The following is a 19,834-nucleotide window of genomic DNA, read 5'->3' as shown; positions in this document are numbered from 1 at the left end:
ATGTACCAGTACTTCACTATTTCTTATGGCTGAATAATATTTCATTGTATGTACATACCATTTCATTTATTCATCAATCAGATAATGGACATTTGAGTTATTTCATTTTTTGGCTATTATGAACAATGCTGCCATGAGCATTCAGGTGCACGTTTTGTATGAATATATGTTTACATTTCTCTTGAGTATATACTTAGGAGTGAAATTGCTTGGTCATATGATAACTCTGTGTTTAACTTTTTTGAGGAAATGCCAAGTATTTTCCAAAGCATTTTACATTCCTTCCAGTAATGTGTAAGAGTACCAGTTTCTCCACATCATCTCCAACATTGCCATTATCTATCTATCTTTTTTATTATTACTTTCCTAGTGGATATAAAGCGGTATCTCATTATGGTATTAATTTGCATTTCCCTGGTGATTAATGCTATTAGGCATCTTTTCATGTACTTATTTGCCATTTGTATATGTTCTTTGGTGAAATGACTATTCAGGGCCTTTGCCAAATGTTTAATTGGGTTACATATCTCTTAATTATTGAATTATAAGAGTACTTTATATATTCTAGATACCAATCCCTTACTAGCTATATAATTTGCAAATATTTTCTCCCATTCTGTGTGTTTTCTTTTCACTATCTTGACATCATTTGCAACAGACCAAAAAAAAAAAGTTTTGCTAAAGTCCAAATTATCTAATTTTTCTTTTGTTTTTTGTGCTATTGGTGTGTAGAAGATATTGCTTAAGCTGACATCACAAAGATTTTCTTCTCTCTAGATATATCTTTAAGTACGTTCCACGTTCAATGTGGGTCTTGAACTCACAACCTCAAGATTAAGTCACATGCTCTACTGACTGAGCCAGCCAGGCATCCTAACTTCTACATTTTTTCCTACTTCTATATTTTAAAAAAAATTAATATTTATTTTTGAGACCAAGAGAGAGTGTGAGGAGGGGAGGAACAGAGAGAGAGAGGGAGACACAAAAGCCAAAGCTGACTCCAGGCTCTGAGCTGTCAGCACAAAGCCCCACGTGGGGCTCAAACTCACAAACTGCGAGATCATGACCTGAGCCGAAGTGGGACATTCAACCAACTAAACCACCCAGGTGCCCCTCCTACTTCTATATTTTAAGAGTGTTTTTATTTATGTTTTTAATTTAGCTCTTATATTTAGTTCTGTGTTCTATTCTGAGTTAATTTTTGGATATAATGTAAATAAGTCATCCAATCCCACCACTCCATTCTTTTGTATGTCAATATATAGTTGTTCAGCACCATTTGTTAAAAAAAATTCTTCCAATGAATTCTTATGGTACCATTATTGAAAATTAATAGGCCATAAATGTAAGGGTTCATTTCTGGACCACCCTCCCAATCTGTTCCACTGATATATATATCTATCCGTATGCTAGTACCACACTGTCTTGATTACATTTTATAGTGAATTTTGAAATTGGGAAGCATGTGTCTTCCAACTTTGTTCTTTTTAAGTTTCAAAAGTGTGTTTTTTAATTAGATAATTTTACTGAAAATATTTCTGCTTTAATTTTTTTTAATGTTTATATTTGAGAGAGAGACACAGCACAAGCGGGGAAGGGGCAGACAGAGAGGGAACCACAGAATCCAAAGCAGGCTCCAGGTTCTGAGCTGTCAGCACAGAGCTTGAGGCAGGGCTCAAACCCACAAACTGCAAGATCATGACCTGAGCCGAAGTTGGATGCTTAACTGACTGAGCCACCCAGGTGTCCCAAAATATTTCTGCTTTAAAGTGTTAGGAATTAGAATGACCAACTGTTGTGGATGTTTCTTCCTATGCATTGGTAGCTGCCTTAGTGATTTCTGTCTTGTTCTTTTGGATGAAGCAAATTACTAGTTTTAATATTATGCACCCCAAATTTTACTATACAATTTTAAACAAACATGAAGAATTAAAAAACACTTTCTCTTTTTAAGTAGTGTTAATTTTGTTTCCAGAGGCTTTCCCAAGACAGAAACATAATGTGTGGGCTTCTCTGGTCCAGCTGGGCAAAGGTCCAGGATTTTAACTATTAGTTTTCAGCTGGCTGAGGTCAGTTGCCACATGTTGGAAGCTAAGGTCATCAATATGAGGGGAAAAAATGAAAGGTGTCAAGGAAGAAAAGAAGTGAGTACCAGTGTAACCAGAAAGGGAAACCAACAAATTGAAATAAATTAATTCCATACGTTTTTGGCTTTTCCTTTCTAGGGAAGCATTAAATTTGGTTGTTAGAACTATATGATGAGAAGAAATAGAAGTTTTGGTAAAAGGTCCTAATCAGTTTATAGTAAAGAGGAAGATACAGGTTCTAATAAAACCTGGAATAATCACATAATTTCAAGGAAGACTTTTGATTATTTACTCCAAAGTGCTAGTTTTGAAGATTGCAAGAAGATCAGAAAATATAATGTGACCAATATTGCCCAAATAGCAAGTGTCTGTGTCAGTCCTAAAACCAAGATCCCCTGTCTTGGCTCCTAAGTCTGATTTCATCCAGATTTACCTTCAGAAGACATTATAATAATAATAAATATGACTTATATTTTAGAAGAAAAGTTGAAAAGAGCATAGAAAGGAACATCAGAGGACACTACAACCTAATACAACTTTGATATTTCTAAATTTCTTGTATATGACACAACATAACACTGGTACCCAATAAAAATGCTGGTTTAAGTCTCCTGGGGAAACACATATTGTCTCCTAAATACCATACTAAGTCTTCATTCAGATTCAGCCTATACACAGGAACTTGAACATAGAAAGACAATTGCTTAAAATAAGCTATGTGTACATTCAGTCCCCAAATGGTCAACTCTGCCATCTGTGGGACTGCAACCAGCTTGGAAACTGACAGAATTTGCTAGTGAAAGCACGGGACTCCCCATTTCTTCTTTTCCCATATATGTAGTTAGGTTCCTGGTTTGTTATTATACAGACATTAGTTCAAGTTCTATAGATGGTGACAGAAGTAAAGGATTCTGTACCTAATCTAAGTTTAAACAGATCTAAGACACATCCTTAATGCTTCAAAACTAGAAGAACTTTAAGCAGTCCTTCTGTACATGTGGCTGTATTCATCTTGCCAGAATATAGATTCTTTTCCTTATACCAGAATCTGAGATTTCCTTTCATTACCACTACCAGACTTGAACTACATTGCTCTGGGAATGGCTGATCCCACCCTATTCCAAAGGTATACATGTGATCTAGCTCTAGCTAAACCAATGTTATGCATCCCCAATTGATCAATTGGTCCATGAATTTGAAACCCATTACTGACAGAGTAATCAATAGTAGTAACTTTTCGTGCCCAACGGACCTAAAACCATGATAGAGGTCAGCTTGGAGCTACTCATTCTCTCACCATTATGAAAAGAGAGACTGAGTAAGGATTATGCCAACACAGAGAGAAACACTGGCAAGATAATAAGAACAGATTCTGTGTTGTCTCTGATTTTGGTTAAGCTGGTCTAGGTTGGGTTTTTTGTCACTTGCAACAAAAAGAGTCCTAGTGAATATATCATTGAAAGTGCTATTGTGACTCATAGAAGAGAGAGGAGAGAGGGAAGTAATAAGCAAGGGAGAAAAAGAGAGATGAGGGGGAAGAGGTCTTATTTCATCTTGAATTAAAAACAAAAGATATTAAATAGAATCTCTCATCAAAAATATACTTGAATCAAAGAAACAGCAATGTTATAATGAAATAAATGATCCTGGAATTCAAAAGGTTATTTTGAAGAATTTGAGTCATGAAGAAACATGGCAAATGGTTGCTCCAATAAAACAAAAAGAAAGGATAAGGAGTCAAAGGAAATTCTTTACTAATGGGTTTTCTAATCAAGAACAATATGCCTAAGACCTCTATTCCTCATGATTTTCCATTCTTTTGTGTAAGTTTAACCTGTCTTTGCCTCCTTGGAGATTAGTACGGGAAAAAAGTAAGAATGTAAAGAGCTTAATTAAGGCTCTTTGCAAACAAGCTTAATAAAAGAGGTTAAGTTTATTTTCTTAGCATTCAGTCTTCATGTATATTGTAGCTTTTTTGAAGGGACAGGAAGACATACATTTTATTTACTTAAAATAGATTAATTCATTGGCTTGCACTTTCCAAGCCTGAAAATATCAGAGACAAGTTTGAAAAGAAGTATCAAAGGCAAACGTTTTTCTTCTCTCCCAAAATTCTCAAAACAGAACTTTGTCACTTCACATTTTCATAAACTAAGTACTGCTCATGAAGAAGCCTCTCAGGAGGAGGGGGAAAAATGAGAATTGAATTTGGGTAATAAGATTAAATTATCACCAGGAAATGTGTTTCAGAAAGTCCAAGATTATCAGCCTTCATAACACTGCTATCTTAGTCTGCTTTCACAACAAGTTCCCCGGCTGCCGGAAAGGTGTTGCAGAGGAAGCCTAATGACTAGGTGCTGTCTTAACTATTCTTCCTTTTTGAGGCTTTCAGTGTTTCTCCACCTTGCATGTTGGCAATTGATCCCTGCCTGAGAGGTGGTCCCACACCTTCCTGGCATCTTCTCAATTCTCACTCCCACCCTCAGGGTACTTTGCTTCTTCACATTAGTTGAAATGGGCTGCTCTCTTTCATTAGACCTCAATTTTTCCATCTCTTGCCTCTTTCCTCCTGCTTGAATTCAATTTCCTTTTAATAAAACAAATGACTTCCTTGGGTCAAAGACCCTTGTTCTGTGTACCCAATGGGGAGAGGAAGAATTGATATGAGGGAGGAACTACAATGTGTAATATACATGTATAATTGGGAAAAAAAATGAAAAGAATAGAAAAAGACAATAGATGATGAAAGAAAACATATTTGTATGTTTCTATAAATGGAAGAATGATGGTGGCTTATCTACCTCCAAGGATCCTTTTCTTCTGATATAATGAAATAATGATTTTGTTTGAGCAATGAGTCCTTCACCAGAATTCAGTTCCCAGTCTTCCCTGGAGCTTCCCTGCAGCTATGGTAGCCATAGGACTCAGTTCAATCATGGGATGTTAACAAAGGCAAATCCCTCTGACACTTTTCCTTTTACCTTTCTCATTTTTTCTTTCCTGGAATGAGAATGTGATTCCTAGAATTTGAAAAATTCTATTTTCATATACAAATTTATAAATACATAAAATAACATAAAATATTATATATAATATATATAAAATAACATATATGATATTATATATAATATACATAATTTACATAATTTATATATGTAAAATATATGTGTATATATGTATATGCATGTGTGTATATGTATATATGTGTGCATTTGTCTGGTTGTACCAGAGGTTAGTGTGGCAGCATGTCTGGCATTTAATGGATGAAATAAATCAATGTTCTTTATCTGGCAATGCTAATATTAACCTGTTTAGAGCCATCAATACAGGCAGTTTATACTTTTTGAATATTATGATCAATGTAAAAATGTGATAAAAATTTTATACAAGCAACTAATGATTTTCTTAGTGGAAATTACCTACAAGTAAAAATACTTGGTCCAAGTTCAGTGATTTTAAGGTTTTAAGATGATGAATGTATGTGTATATACAGAATTTTTGTTCAAAGTTGTCTTTCAGAAAATCTGTACCCATTTATGTTCCAAATTATCTATGTACATTTTGCTAATCCAAGTAAATTTGGTTTTTAAGAGTAGCATTTGTTTAACATTGAGTTAACCTGTCCTTAAATGCCCTCAGGTGTGTGCCATTGTTCCTGTGTAAATGAAAGATTAGAGTACCAGTGAAGGGGTGAAGATGGGACTACTGATCCCATTTCTAAAAATAGTTTACTTCTTTTCTCCGAGAAGCAGTGAAGTCAATTTCTCAATGACTGTACCAATGAAAATGGAAGAACATTTGCATAGACCTTTCTAAGATTACAAATTCCATGCTGAAGTGACCCCAGGAAGTATTTTTGTTATTTTAATTTTAGACAGGAGGAAATTTTAGAGATACTAAGATTTGTTTGTGATAGAAAGAAAGGAAGAAGGAAAGCTTAGGCTTCTTAGAAATTGCTGTTATAAAATGAGTTATAACATGCAGCAAATTTCTGAGTGACAAAATTATCCTATTAAGTGATTAATAAATCACAGTGATTTTACTATGTGACTCTAAAGCTTAAAAAATGTGCATTATTAAGATTTAGGAGGGGTGCCTGGGTGGCTCAGTTGGTTAAACATCTGACTTCGGCTCAGGTCATGATTTCATGGTTCCTGAGTTTGAGCCCAGCATTGGGCTCTGTGCTGACAGCTCAGAGGCTGGAGCCTTCTTCAGATTCTGTCTCTCCCTCTCTCTGCTCCTCCCCACCACTCATACTCTGTCTCTCTCTCTCTCTCTTAAAAATAAATAAAAACATTAAAAAAATAGATTTAGGAAATAGAAAACACCTTACCCAAGGAATTCAATATCATTATGACATACAGCTGACAACTATTAACATTTTGGGGTGTTTTACATGTGTGTGTTTGTGTGTGTGTATTTGTGCATATATTTTTATACAAATCAAATAAAATATATACTGTGATAGTGGCATATTTACTCTCTTACTGCTCTTGTTCAGCATGTGTTCTACTGCACACAGTAGGTCCTCAGTATGTCTGCTGAATGCTGGACTTGAAGGGAGAATGTCAAGTTTCTTTCAGACTGTGTTTGTCTGTCTGTACAACATTGAGATCAGTCTTCCCAAGTGCTAAATAGCAGTTTGCATTACACTGCAAAATATTACTTCTTTTATGGATGAAAATACTAAGCTCCAGGAAGTTAAGTGGTTTGTTCCAGGTTACACTGTGAATAAACTACAGAAATAAGACTTGAGTCCAAGCCTCTGTATTCTGTTTTATGTTTTTATATTTTATGTTTAGTACTCCTCTAGATACAACACAGTTGCTTCAAATTCCTTTTTTTGTTTTGTTTTGTTATAAGTATATTAAAAAGTCAAATATAACTTACATTCAGGAAGTTAAGAATACAATAAAAATAAATACATATATATATATGCATGATTAGACTAATCTGTTATTTCTCACATCAAATTTAATAACCTTCTTATGGATACACACACCATAATTGCCTGGTTACCATGAAACTATGTGGATTTTTGTCTATGACCATATATATGTCTGAGTGGCTATATCATATGCAGATGGAATGAAGAGAGGCTTTTAGATGACACATCGTATTGTGAGGAAATGCTGTAATGGTAAAATGCATATACACAATACCCTTTAGCTCTATCCACACTTGGGAATGGAAACACTAATTGTGTCTTTAGAAATAAATACTGCAATATTGTGGTTTACTGGGATACAAAATTAGGAGCTCTAACACGGTGTTCCTGTAATTTGTATATCTCCTTGCCAGTATTATCTTTTTGTTTTCAATTTATAATTTTTTGAAAGGATTAAATTGTTTCCTTTATTTCTAATGCTTATCCTAAATGGTATAATTGCGGACAGGAAGAACAGGAGTAGGGTGTAAATCTGTTATCCCCTACTGCTCCTCATTGACCCAAAAATGTCTAGTCTGGCTGTTCATCACCATCTTTTCAGCCTTTCACATTTCATTCCTGGATTCTACTGCAGACTTGTATATTAACATGTTGATTTCTTTTCTTTTTTTCTTTTCTGTTTTTTCTATATAAAACTTATTTTATTTTAAAATTTATTTTATTTTTTTTTTTTAATTTACATCCAAGTTAGTTAGCATGTAGTGCAATAATGATTTCAGGAGTAGATTCCAGTGATTCATAATCTACGTATAACACCAGTGCTCATCCCATCAAGTGCCCTCCTTAATGCCCCTTACCTATTTAGCCCATGCCCCCACCCACAACCCCTTCAGCAACCCTCAGTTTGTTCTCTGTATTTAAGATTCTCTTATGTTTTCTCCCCTTCCTTGTTTTTATATTATTTTTGCCTCCCTTCCCTTATGTTCATCTGTTTAAATTCCTCACATGAGTGAAGTCATATGGTATGTGTCTTTCTCTAATTTTGCTTAGCATAATACCCTCTAGTTCCATCCACACTGCTAAAAATGGCAAGATTTCATTCTTTTTGATTGCTGAGTATTATTCCGTTGTATATATATATATATATATACCACATCTTCTTTATCCATTCATCCACCAATGGACATTTGGGCTCTCTCCATACTTTGGCTATTGTTGATAGCACTGCTATAAACATTGGGGTGCATGTGCCCTTTGAAACAGCACACTTTTATCCCTTGGATAAATGTTTAGTAGTGCAATTGCTGGGTCATAGGGTAGTTCTATTTTTAGTTTTTTGAGGAACCTCCATACTGTTTTCCAGAGTGGCTGCACCGGTTTGTATTCCCACCAACAATGCAAAAGAGATCCTCTTTCTCTGCATCCTCGACAACATCTGTTGTTGCCTGATGATTTGTACTTCCCTGATGATGAGTGATGTTGAGCATTTTTTCATGTGTCTATTAATCATCTGGATGTCTTCTTTGGAGAAGTCTTTATTCATGTCTTTTGCCTATTTATTCACTGGATTATTTGTCTTTTGGGTGTTGAGTTTGATAAGGTCTTTCTAGATTTTGGATACTAACCCTTTATTTGATATGTCATTTGCAAATACCTTTTCCCATCCTTTCAGTTGCCTTTTAGTTTTGCTGACTGTTTTCTTCACTGTGCAGAAGCTTTTTATTTTGATGAGGTCCCAATAGTTCATTTTTGATTTGTTTCCCTTGCCTCTGGAGATGTGTTGAGTAAGAAGTTGCTGCAGCTGAGGTCAAAGAGGTTTTGCTTGCTTTCTCCCCTAGTATTTTGATGGCTTCCTGTCTTGCATTGAGGTCTTTCATCCATTTTGAGTTTATTTTTGTCTATGTTGTAAGAAAGTGGTCCAGGTTCATTTTTCTGCATGTCACAGTCCAGTTTTCCCAGCACCACTTGCTGAAGAGACTGTCTTTATTCCATTGGATATTCTTTCCTGTTTTGTCAAAGATTAGTTGGCCATACATTTGTGGGTCCATTTCTGGGTTCCCTATTATGTTCCATTGATCTGAGTGTCTGTTTTTGAGCCAGTACCATACTGTCTTGATGATTACAGCTTTGTAATACATCTTGAAGTCCAGGACTGTGATGCCTTCAGCTTTGGTTTTCTTTTTCAGTATTGCTTTGGCTATTCAGGGTCTTTTCTGGTTCCATGTAAATTTTAGGATTGTTTGTTCTAGCTTTGAGAAGAATGCTGGTGTTATTTTGATAGGGATTGCATTGAATATGTAGATTGCTTTGGGTAGTAATTGACATTTTAACAATATTTGTTCTGCAATCCATGAGCATGGAATATTTTTCCATTTTTTGGTCTTCTTAAATTTCTTTCATAAGCTTTCTATAGTTTTCACTATATAGATTTTTCACCTCTTTGGTTAGGTTTATTCCTAGGTATTTTATGGTTTTTGGTGCAATTGTAAATGGGATAGATTGCTTGATTTCTCTTTCTGTTGCTTCATTATTGGTGTATAGAGATGCAACTGATTTCTGTGCATTGATTTTATATCCTGCAACATTGCTGAATTCATGGATCAGTTCTAGCAGTTTTTTGGTGGAATCTTTTGGGTCTTCCATATAAAGTATCATGTTGTCTGTGAATAGTTTGACTTCCTCCTTGCCGATTTGAATGCCATCTATTTCTTTGTGTTGTCTGATTGCTGAGGCTAAGACTTTCAACACATGTGGAAATACAGTGGCGAGAGTGGACATCCCTGTCATGTTACTGACCTTAGGGAAAAAGCTCTCAATTTTCTCCTGTTGAGGATGATATTAGTGATGGGTCTTTCATATATGGCTTTTATGATCTTGAGCTATGATCCTCCTATCCCTACTTTCTTGAGGGTTTTTATCATGAAAGGATGCTGTATTTTTCAAATGCTTTCTTTGCATCTATTGAGAGTATCATATGGTTCTTGTCCTTTCTTTTATTGATGTGATGAATCACATTGATTGTTTTGCAAATATTAAACCAGCCCTGCATCCCAGGTATAAATCCCACTTAGTCGTGGTGAATGATTTTTTTAATGTATTGTTGGATCTGATTGGGTAATATCTTGTTGAGGATTTTTACATCCATGTTCATCAGGGAATTGGTCTGTAGTTCTACTTTTTAGTGGGGTTATTGTCTGGTTTTGAAATCAAGGTAATGCTGGCTTCATAGAATGAGTTTGGAAGTTTTCCTTCCATTTCTATTTTTTGGAACAGCTTCAAAAGAATAGGTGTTAACTCTTCTTTAAATGTTTGGTAGAATTCCCCTAGAAAGCCATCTCGCCCTGGACTCTTGTTTTTTGGGAGATTTTTTATTACTAATTTAATTTCTTTACTGGTTATGGGTCTGTCCAAATTCTCTCTTTCTTGTTTTAGTTTGGTAGTTCATATGTTTCTAGAAATTTGTCCATTTCTTCCAGATTCCCCAATTTATTGGTGTATAATCATAATATTCTCTTATTATTGTTTGTATTTCTGCAGTGTTGGTTTTGATCTCTCCTCTTTCATTATTGGTTTTATTTATTTGGATCCTTTCCTTCATCTGTTAGATCAAACTGGTAGGGGTTTATCAATTTTGTTCATTCCTTCAAAGAACCAGCTCCTGGGTTCTACTGTTTGTTGTTATTGTTGTTGTTGTTTTTCCCCAATGGCTCTAATCTTTATTATTTCCTGTTTTCTGCTGGTTTGGAGGTTATTTACTGTTCTTTTCCAGCTCTTTAAGGTGTGAGGTTAGGTTGTGTATCTGAGACCTTTCTTCCTTCTTTAGGAAGGTCTGGATTGCTATATATTCCCCTCTTAGAATCACCTTTGCTGCATCCCAGAGGTTTTGGGCAGTGGTGTTATCATTTTCATTGGCTTCCATGTACTTTTTAATTTTCTCTTTAACTTCTTGGTTAGCCCATTCATTCTTTAGTATGATGTTCTTTAGTCTCCAAGTATTTGTTTTCTGAAAATATGCACAGTATGATCTCAATCTTTTTGTACTTGCTGAGGGCTGATTTGTGTCCCAGTGTGATCTATTCTGGAGAATGTTCCATGTGCACTTGAGAAGAATGTGTATTTTGCTTCTTTAGGATGAAATGTTCTGAATATAGTTGTTAAGTCCATCTGGTCCAGTGTGTCATTCAAACCCCTTGTTTCCATGTTGATTTTCTGTTTAGATGATCTGTCCATTGCTGTGAGGGGGGCGTTGAAGTCCCCTACCATTATGGTATCATTATCAATGAGTTTCTGTATGTTTGTGATCAATTGACTTATTATTTGGGTGTTTTCATGTTTGGAGCATATTTACAATTGTTAGGTCTTCTTGGTGGATAGACCCCTTAATTATGATATAATGCCCTTCTTTATCTCTTGTTATAGTATTTATTTTAAAATCTAGATTGTCTGATATAAGTATGGCTATTCTGGATTTCATTTGGCGACCATTAGCATGTTTCTCCATCCCCTTACTTTCAATTTGAAGGTGTCTTCAGTCTAAAGTGGGTGTCTTATAAACAGCATATAGATGGATCTTGTTTTCTTATCCATTCTGTTACCTTATGTTATTTGATTGAAGCATTTAGTCCATTGACATTTAGAGTGAGTAATGAAAGATATGAATTTATTGCCATTATGTTACCTCTAGAATTGGAGTTTCTGATGGTGTTCTCTGGTCCTTTCTACTCTTTTTCACTTATGGTCTTTTTTGTTTTGTTTCATCTTTTCTCCCCTCAAAGAGTCCCCCTTAAAATTTCTTGCAGGTCTGGTTTAGTGGTCATGAACTCCTTTAGTTATTGTTTGTCCAGGAAACTTTTTATCTCTCCTTCTATTTTGAATGACAGCCTTGCTGGATAAAGAATTCTTGGCTGCATATTTCTCCAATTCAGCATATTGAATATATCCTGCCACTCATTTCTGGCCTGCCAAGTTCCTATGGATAGGTCTGCTGCAAACCTGTACTGTCTTCCCTTGTAGGTTAAGGACTTTTTCCCCTTGCTGCTCTCATGATTGTTTCCTTGCTTGAATATTTTGTGAATTTGACTATGATATGCCTTGCTGATGGTTGGTTTTTGTTGAATCTACTGGGAGTTCTCTGTGCTTTCTGGATTTTGATGTTTGTGTCTTTCCCCATGTTAGGAAAATTTTCCACTAAAATTTAGATTTGCTCACATAAACCTTCTACCCCTTTTTCTCTCTCTTCATCTTCTAGGACCCCTATGATTCAGATGTTATTTCTTTTTAATGAGTCATAGAGATCTCTAATTCTTATACTGTGCTCTTTTGCCTTAGTTTCCCTCTTTCCCTCTTTCCCTCTTCCCTGCTTCATTATTCTCCATAAGTTTGTCCTCTATATTGCTGATTCGCTGCTCTGCTTCATCCGTCCTAGCCACCATGGCATCCATTCAAGATTGTATCTCAGTCATAGCATTTTTAATTTCATTCTGACTAGATTTTACTTCTTTTATCTCTGCAGAAAGGCATTCTATGCTTTTTTTTTTAACCCCAGCTAGTATTCTTATTATCATGACTCTAAATTCTGGCTCAGACATCTTGCTTGCATCTGTGCTGATCCTGGCTGTCATTTCTTCCTGTTCTTTGTTTTTTTTGGGGGGGGAGGGTGGTAAATTCCTCTCTGTCATTTTGAATGATGAAAAAGAATAAAATTAAAAAAAATTAAAATTTAAAAATTAAAGACAACACAAAAAGTCAAATAAAGGATGCTAGATCCTAGATATGTTTTGGTCTGGTTGTTGAAAAAAACTTGATAGAATTGAGAAAAAAAGGAAAGAAAAGAAAAAAAAGGAAAAAGAAAAAAAGGGAAAAGTTTGAAAAAAAATGAATATAATAAAATAGAATAAAATGAAATGGTAAAAGTAAATAGAATTTAAACATTTATAAAAAATTAAAAATATAGTAGAAAAAATTAAAGAAAAATATTTTTTATAAAAATGGAAAATAAAAATATTTTTTTCTCTTTCTGCCGAGTTCTGTGATTCAAGTTGTGCAGACTATTGTGTTAATCCTCAAATCAGTTTTGTAGGTGTGCAAGATGGTTTGATGTTGATCTAGCTGCATTTCAGGGATGAGAGAGGCAAAAAACAAAAACAAAAACCAAAAACCTTCCATGCTGCTCCATAATCCTGGCCCTTCTTTTCTTTTCTTTTCTTTTCTTTTCTTTTCTTTTCTTTTCTTTTCTTTTCTTTTCTTTCTTTTTAAAATTTTATGTACTTATATTGAGAGAGAGTGGGGGGGGAGGGGAGGGACAGAGAGTGAGGGAGAGAGAGAGAATTCCAAGCAGGTTCTGAGCTGACAGAGTGGGGCTAGATCTCACAAACCATGAGATCATGACTGTGTTGAAATCAAGAGTCAGATGGCCACCGAATGCCCAAGTAGGCAACCCAAGCATGTTCATTTCTTAAACATAAATTTAAAGTATGTGCTTCTGTTTGCTCTATTTGACTTAGGAATGCGGAAAGGATATTAAAGAGAATTGGTGAAAAAGAAAATGCCCTAATTTTCTGTGAGGAAAATAAGGAGGAACTAAAATCCAGGCTTCTCAAAGGAAAAATTCAACTGCAAACTATTGCAAAAACTAAATGAAGCACCAACTATGTGTCAACTGGATGTTAGATGAAATGTATGGCAACCATGTTTTCATGTTTTTTTTTTGTTTTTTTGTTTTTGTTTTAATCCTAAGAAGATTTTGCACTCAACCCAGAAGTTACAAACAACAAGATACAACAAAACATTCATGAAGACACATGTTTAAGTGTATAATAAGAGATACAGGATATATGATAAGAGTTTGAAAGGAGTAATCCATAAAATCAGGAAGACACATAATTTTGATTAGGTCTTAAATTGCTTTGTATACCATACAACATGTTACACAGTCCCACTTTCCAAGGCCAAAACAGTCCCAAATCAGAAATCCTTTTTCCTTTTCTTCTGTTGATAAGAAAAAAGAAAAAACAAAAACAAACAAACAAACAAACAAACAAAAACCCTCCCCAGGCCTTGCCTTATTTTCTTGTAACCAACTGTGGGGAACACACTGAGCTTTTTCTTGTGGATCACTCTGAGTCACTTTTAGTGATATCCACATAGATACCTACATGTGGAGTTCTAGCCAGAGCATCCCTCCATCCCTGCAGATAGGTAAGCATTAACTTGAGGGGTGGGGCACACATAGCTCCCGCTAGCAGTTAGTTATGGATTTACATATGGAAGAGTCAGAGCAACTCTCCCAAGTGTGTGAGCATGAATACATTTGCTGCTTCAGCTTTGAGTTCTATGATTTTCAGTGTCTTAAGCCTCGCTTTTTAGAGCTTGTTGATAAACCTTAGACTATCCTGTTACCACTTAAGGTAGCTTCTAGACCATATGACTTGTGTAAGCCATGCTGGGTAAAGGAAACATCAATGGATATCCAATAAAATAGTAATTCTACTTTCTCATTCTATGGAGTCTGGAAAAAACAAATTTTTATAGCGTTACAAGTTGGGAAGCATACTTATAACAGTCCCTGTGCTAAAGTGAACTCACATTCAGGTAAGGAAAACGTTGCTACAATTGTAACTTTGTTATTTTCACCACTTGTGTCAAGGACCCTAGAACAGTTTGGTTTGGGTAAACATGGTACACTTCTTGGTCAATAAAATAAAACTAACACCCCCTTTAGCCAAAGGCAAATTGTTGTGATTAACAAGCAGAGAATCAAACCACAGAGGTGAATGTAGCAGCTGAGAACCCAGAAAATATTGGTATATAGTTTCATTAGGGCATAAAAGATATGATTTAAGATCCGGTAATCATTTGAAATAAGAAATGTCTTCAGTTGACATTTTTGATTTTCCAGTATGTGGGCACACTACTCAAGATCTAGAAAAAGTGACTCATTCTAGTGGGAAACAACATAGCACAAAATCCCTCCAATGCATCTGCTTGTAAGAATTGAATATGTAGCAGCCCCCCATTACCAAATGGGGATCATGCCCATGATAGATCATCCCCCCATTACCAAATTCCAATCTTTAACAATTATAACAACAAACAGTTCTTTACTACTTCCTATTTGCCAAGTGTTAACTGTTATATCTATATCTATAGCTAAGCTCAATTATTATGAACAATACCCATTCATAAACTTGGGAGGTTTCTGAGGGTTAAGAGGGAACTGTATAAGAATTCTCTCAACTCGAGGAAGGATAAAGCTGCTCTACTGAAGAAGGCAATCAGGCATTGGATTGAAATAAATGTTAAGGAAGCATATTTTACATAGTGGATTTATTTTAATATTAGGGAAAGAATAGACAATTTAACACTGGACTAGGGAATGAGAAGGTAATTAAGAAGATTAATGTTACTTTCAAAGTCTCCATAAAGATCTGAGCCTACAAAGGTTGAGAACCTATAATGACCAGCCTTTTTCTTTAGATAAAGAAAAATGGACAGCTCAGAAGTACACAGTGTTTATATCATTGAATAAGGGCCAGATTTAATAGAATGGTGCCCTGGTGAATTGGAAGCAATCCTAGTTTGTAAATCATCTTAATCTGGTTGAAATCCAAACGAAATATATTTATCTGCATTATATAAGAAGTTAATACAAAATGAAGAGTTCATAAAGTTGGAAATCAAATTCATAAAGTGAATTCCAAAGCAAGTATATTACCTAAATTAATAACAATTTAAAATGCTCTGAATCAGCTAAGGGAAAAAATAATCCATACCAGCCATTTTTAGACTCTTGATGTTGTGTCATTGGCATTATTTTACTAATACTGCACTGTTGAAAAGCCAAAGACTTCTTTCTTTCATTTTGCCTTGGATAATGCCCAAATGTGAAGATTTACAATAATACCAACTAAGATATTGAGTTACATGACATATATTCTATATGTCAGGTCTATTCTGAATGCCTGGCATAAGTGAACTCATTTAATGTTTAAAACATCATTAGTTGTATTTCAGATGATGGAATATGCCAGGGGACCTTGAGCAGTGTTGTATCAGCCTGTAGTGATAGCCCTTAGCTATTTTCCTTTTGGCAATGTTTGCTTCATTTGTGAGAAAAGAGATTTGATATACTGTCACTAGGAGAGCATGGTACCATAAGGCTTAATTTATTTCATTGTGAGATATTGCTTATCATTTGCAAAAGGGAAAGAGGGAAAGCATGATATGATTTCAGTTATACATATATGGGGAAAAAAAGGATGGTGATGAGATCATGTTACTAGGGTTAGATGGTGAATGGTCCCCTCTAGGTCTACCCATTCAAAGACATTGGGCAGATAAAATGGTTAGGGGAACTCCAGTTCTGCTCAGCTCTTTGAAATAGTTTAAAGTAAGGTATTGCATTTAAAGAGCTGTGAAAAACAATTATAGGTAATAACTAATTACTAATGTTATTTTAGTTATTTAATAAAAGCTTTTTGTTGAATAGTCTTTTGAATAGCGTCTTTTGTAGATTTGTGAGCCATTCTTTCACTGCCTTATAAAGGCATATAGCACCTGGGAAGGAGTTGAGAGTTTCCAAATCTTTATAAATACCCCCCTAGGCATAGATTTAGGCAACTGGGCTAAATGTTAAATCCAAGTCAAAACACAGTGTCTTGTTCCATCAAACAGCAAATTAAATTCAAACAAACCACACTCTAATTAACAAAAAATTAAAACTGCCTGAGGAGACATGAACTCCTTAGACTATTTATGTTATAAATAAGAGAAGAGCTTACCAGTTGTTCTTGACCATGGTAGGAAATCTTACTGTATAGTCCATCAACAGAGGACCATTTAGTTATCACAAAATATTTCCCTCACTGCATTCTACAAATATTCACACAAAGAAGTCATCTCTTTCACCTTTGCTTGAATGAAATACAGTGACTAAATACTCATTAATGAAAGGAAATCCTACATTTTAATAATTCTAACATGTTAACTTAAAATGACAACATTTGTAGAGATAACTCCATGAGTCTTACCTCAACAGACTTATGGCACCTATAGAAAACTTAAGAAATGAGGAAAATATCTAGCTGGAATAAGGTCCTCTCTTTTTCCCCCTTTTTATCCCCTTCCGCCCTCCCTTCCTTCCTTCCTTCCTTCCTTCCTTCCTTCCTTCCTTCCTTCCTTCCTTCCTTCCTGCTATAAGAGAGTCAAATAATGTCTAAAGGTAAATATATTGGCAGACTCTTATTTAAAATTCAAATCATGAAGGTGAAGGCCCTAGTTTGCAACTGGGTGTTCTAATTCTAAAGCAGTTAGTAACGATATTTTCAAAGCCTAAGTCTACTGGAGGATGCTAATATTTAAAGAGAAAAGAGACCTGATTGCTCAGTCACCTCTCCTACTGCCCCACACTTAGCATAAAATGAATAAGGTTAAGCTCAACTTTAGAGAAGAGAGAAGAAAATGTGGGCAAAAATAACTTGTTAATTTGAAATATCCAAGTTCTTATAAGAAAAGGAAACCAGCCTCTAAATCATGGGGCTTCTGACTCAGCTCCTCACTTGTGTGCCTAACACCAGCTAGTGCTTCAGCTAGATACTTAGTGTAAGACTTCAAAATAGTCATTGTAATAGTTTACATTTCTCCAGAAGTTGACCCCAAGGTAAGGATTTGAATTCAAGTAATTTATTTAGGAGATGATAATATGCGGCACAATTAGGGATATGAGGAAATGAGATAGAGAACTGAAGGAAAAACACAGTGCACTACCAAGATGGCATCCATTCTGGGCAACTGGAACTCATTCTTATCAGAGAGCTTCTAGGAGACATAGAGTAAGCCTCAAAGTTGCCCCAATGGGGTTGGAGAAAATGGGGTTTTAATCCACTCACCTCCTTTTGTCATTAGTGGAGGTTTGAGGGAGTGCAAGCAGGACGAAATATTGCTGTAGATGGATAACTCTCACTTCAGTTAGAGCTCCACCTCCCTCATTGTGCTCTACCAGTTCACCTGAATATATTCCTGTTTTCCTGTCTTTGTCAGTTAATTCTACGTCTATGTCAGTCCTGGTTTGGTTTTGATTATTTGACTTATCTTGTGGTTATGAGTGGTATTTTCCTGCTTCTTTGAATGCCTATGTTTTTATTGAGGTATAATTGACACATTAGTTTCATCTGTACAATGTAATGATTTGATATTTCTATAGTCTGCAAAATAATCACCAGAATGAGTCTAGTTACTATCCTGTCACCATACAAAGTTACAAAATGATTAAATTTTTTTTTGTAATGAGAACTTTTAAGATTAATGCTCTGGGTTACTTTCAAGTATGCACTAAAATATTATTGACTCTAGTCACCATGCTGTACATTACATTCTCATGACTTATCTCTTTTATGGTCAGAAATGTGTAGTTCTTGACTGCCTTCACCCATTTGCCCAACCATAATGCGCTTTCCCCTTGGCAATCACCATCTTGCTCTCTGTACTTATGAGTTTTATCTTGTGTGTGTTTTAGATTCCACATATAAGTGAGATCATATAGCACTTGCCTTTCTGTGACTTATTTCATTTAGCATAGTGTCCTTGAGGTCCATCCATATTGTCACAAATGCCAAGATTTCATTCTTTTTAAAGACTGGGTAGAATTCCTTTGTGTGCGTGCATTTGTGTTAATCTTACATATTATTTATCTGTTCATCTACCAATGGGTACATAGGTTAATTACATGTCTTAACAACTATAAATGCTTCAATAAACAGGGGGTGCATATATCTTTTCAACTTAGTGTTTTGTTTTCTTTGGGTAAATACTCAGAAGTGGAATTGCTGTATCATACATAGTTTTAATTTTAATTTTTTGAGAAAGCTTTATAAATTGGCTGAACCAATTTACATTCCTACCAACAGAGCATAGGGGTTCCCTTTTATCCACATCTTTGTCAACACTTGTTATTTCCTGTCTTTTTGATAATAGCCATTCCGATAGGTGTGGGATGATATCTCACTGTGGTTTTGATTTGCATTTTCTGATGATCAGTGATGTTCAGCATCTTTTCACATGCCTGTTGGTCATCTGTGTTTTCTTTGGGAAAAAAGTCTATTCAGATCCTTGGTCCATTTTTAAATCAGACTGATTGTGGTTTTGGCTACTGAGTTGTATGAGTTGTTTATATTTTTTGGATAGCCCCTTACTAGATACATGATTTGCAAATATTTCTCTCATTCAGTAGGTTGCCTTTTTATTTTGTTGATGGATTACTTTGCTGTGCAGAAGTTTTTTGTTTGACATATTCTCATTTGTTTTTCTTTTGTTGCCATTGCTTCTGGAGTCAGATCCAAAAAATAATTGCTAAGACCTATATCAAGGAGTTTACTATCTATATTTTATTCCAGGAGTTTTATGGTTTCAGGTGTTACATTCAAGTCTTTAATCCATTTTGAGTTCATTTTTGTGTATGGTGTAGGATATTAGTCTAGATTCATTTTTTCATGTGTCTGTCCAGTTTTTGCCAACGCTATTTACTAAAGATACTGTCCCCTTCCCATTGTATATGATTTCCTCCTCTGGTTTTAATTAACTGACCATATATGTGTGGTTTTATTTCTGGACTCTCTATTAGGTTCTATTTATCTATGTGTCTGTTTTTATGCCAATAACGTACTGTTTGACTGCTATAGCTTTGCAATATAGTTTGAATCAGAAAGTGTGATGCCTTCAGCTTTTCTTTCCTTTCTCAAGATTGCTTTGGCTATTCAGGGTCTTCTGTGCTTTCACACAAATTTTAAGATGGTTTATTTTATTTCTTTGAAAAATGCCATTGGATTTTGATATGGGTTGGATTAAATCCATATTGCTTTGAATA

The 19,834-nt window shown here is 35.1% G+C and overlaps 2 long non-coding RNA genes across 6 annotated transcripts in view; one reads left to right on the top strand and one right to left on the bottom strand.

Annotated features, from left to right (window-relative positions):
* Nucleotides 1-19,834, bottom strand: part of LOC123386161 — a 1,074,166-nt gene that overhangs the window by 550,298 nt on the left and 504,034 nt on the right. The gene's annotated exons all lie outside the window — the stretch shown is intronic.
* Nucleotides 17,302-19,834, top strand: part of LOC123386162 — a 66,423-nt gene continuing 63,890 nt past the window's right edge. The window contains exon 1 of the long non-coding RNA XR_006599872.1: nucleotides 17,302-17,632. This is a non-coding gene — a long non-coding RNA (uncharacterized LOC123386162). The remainder of the gene's footprint in view (nucleotides 17,633-19,834) is intronic.

Source organism: Felis catus, chromosome B3 (assembly GCF_018350175.1).
Source record: "Felis catus isolate Fca126 chromosome B3, F.catus_Fca126_mat1.0, whole genome shotgun sequence".
In the NCBI taxonomy this organism is placed as follows: domain Eukaryota; kingdom Metazoa; phylum Chordata; class Mammalia; order Carnivora; family Felidae; genus Felis; species Felis catus.
Note: the sequence above shows the minus strand (reverse complement) of the source record. Positions and strands in the feature narration are given on the sequence as shown.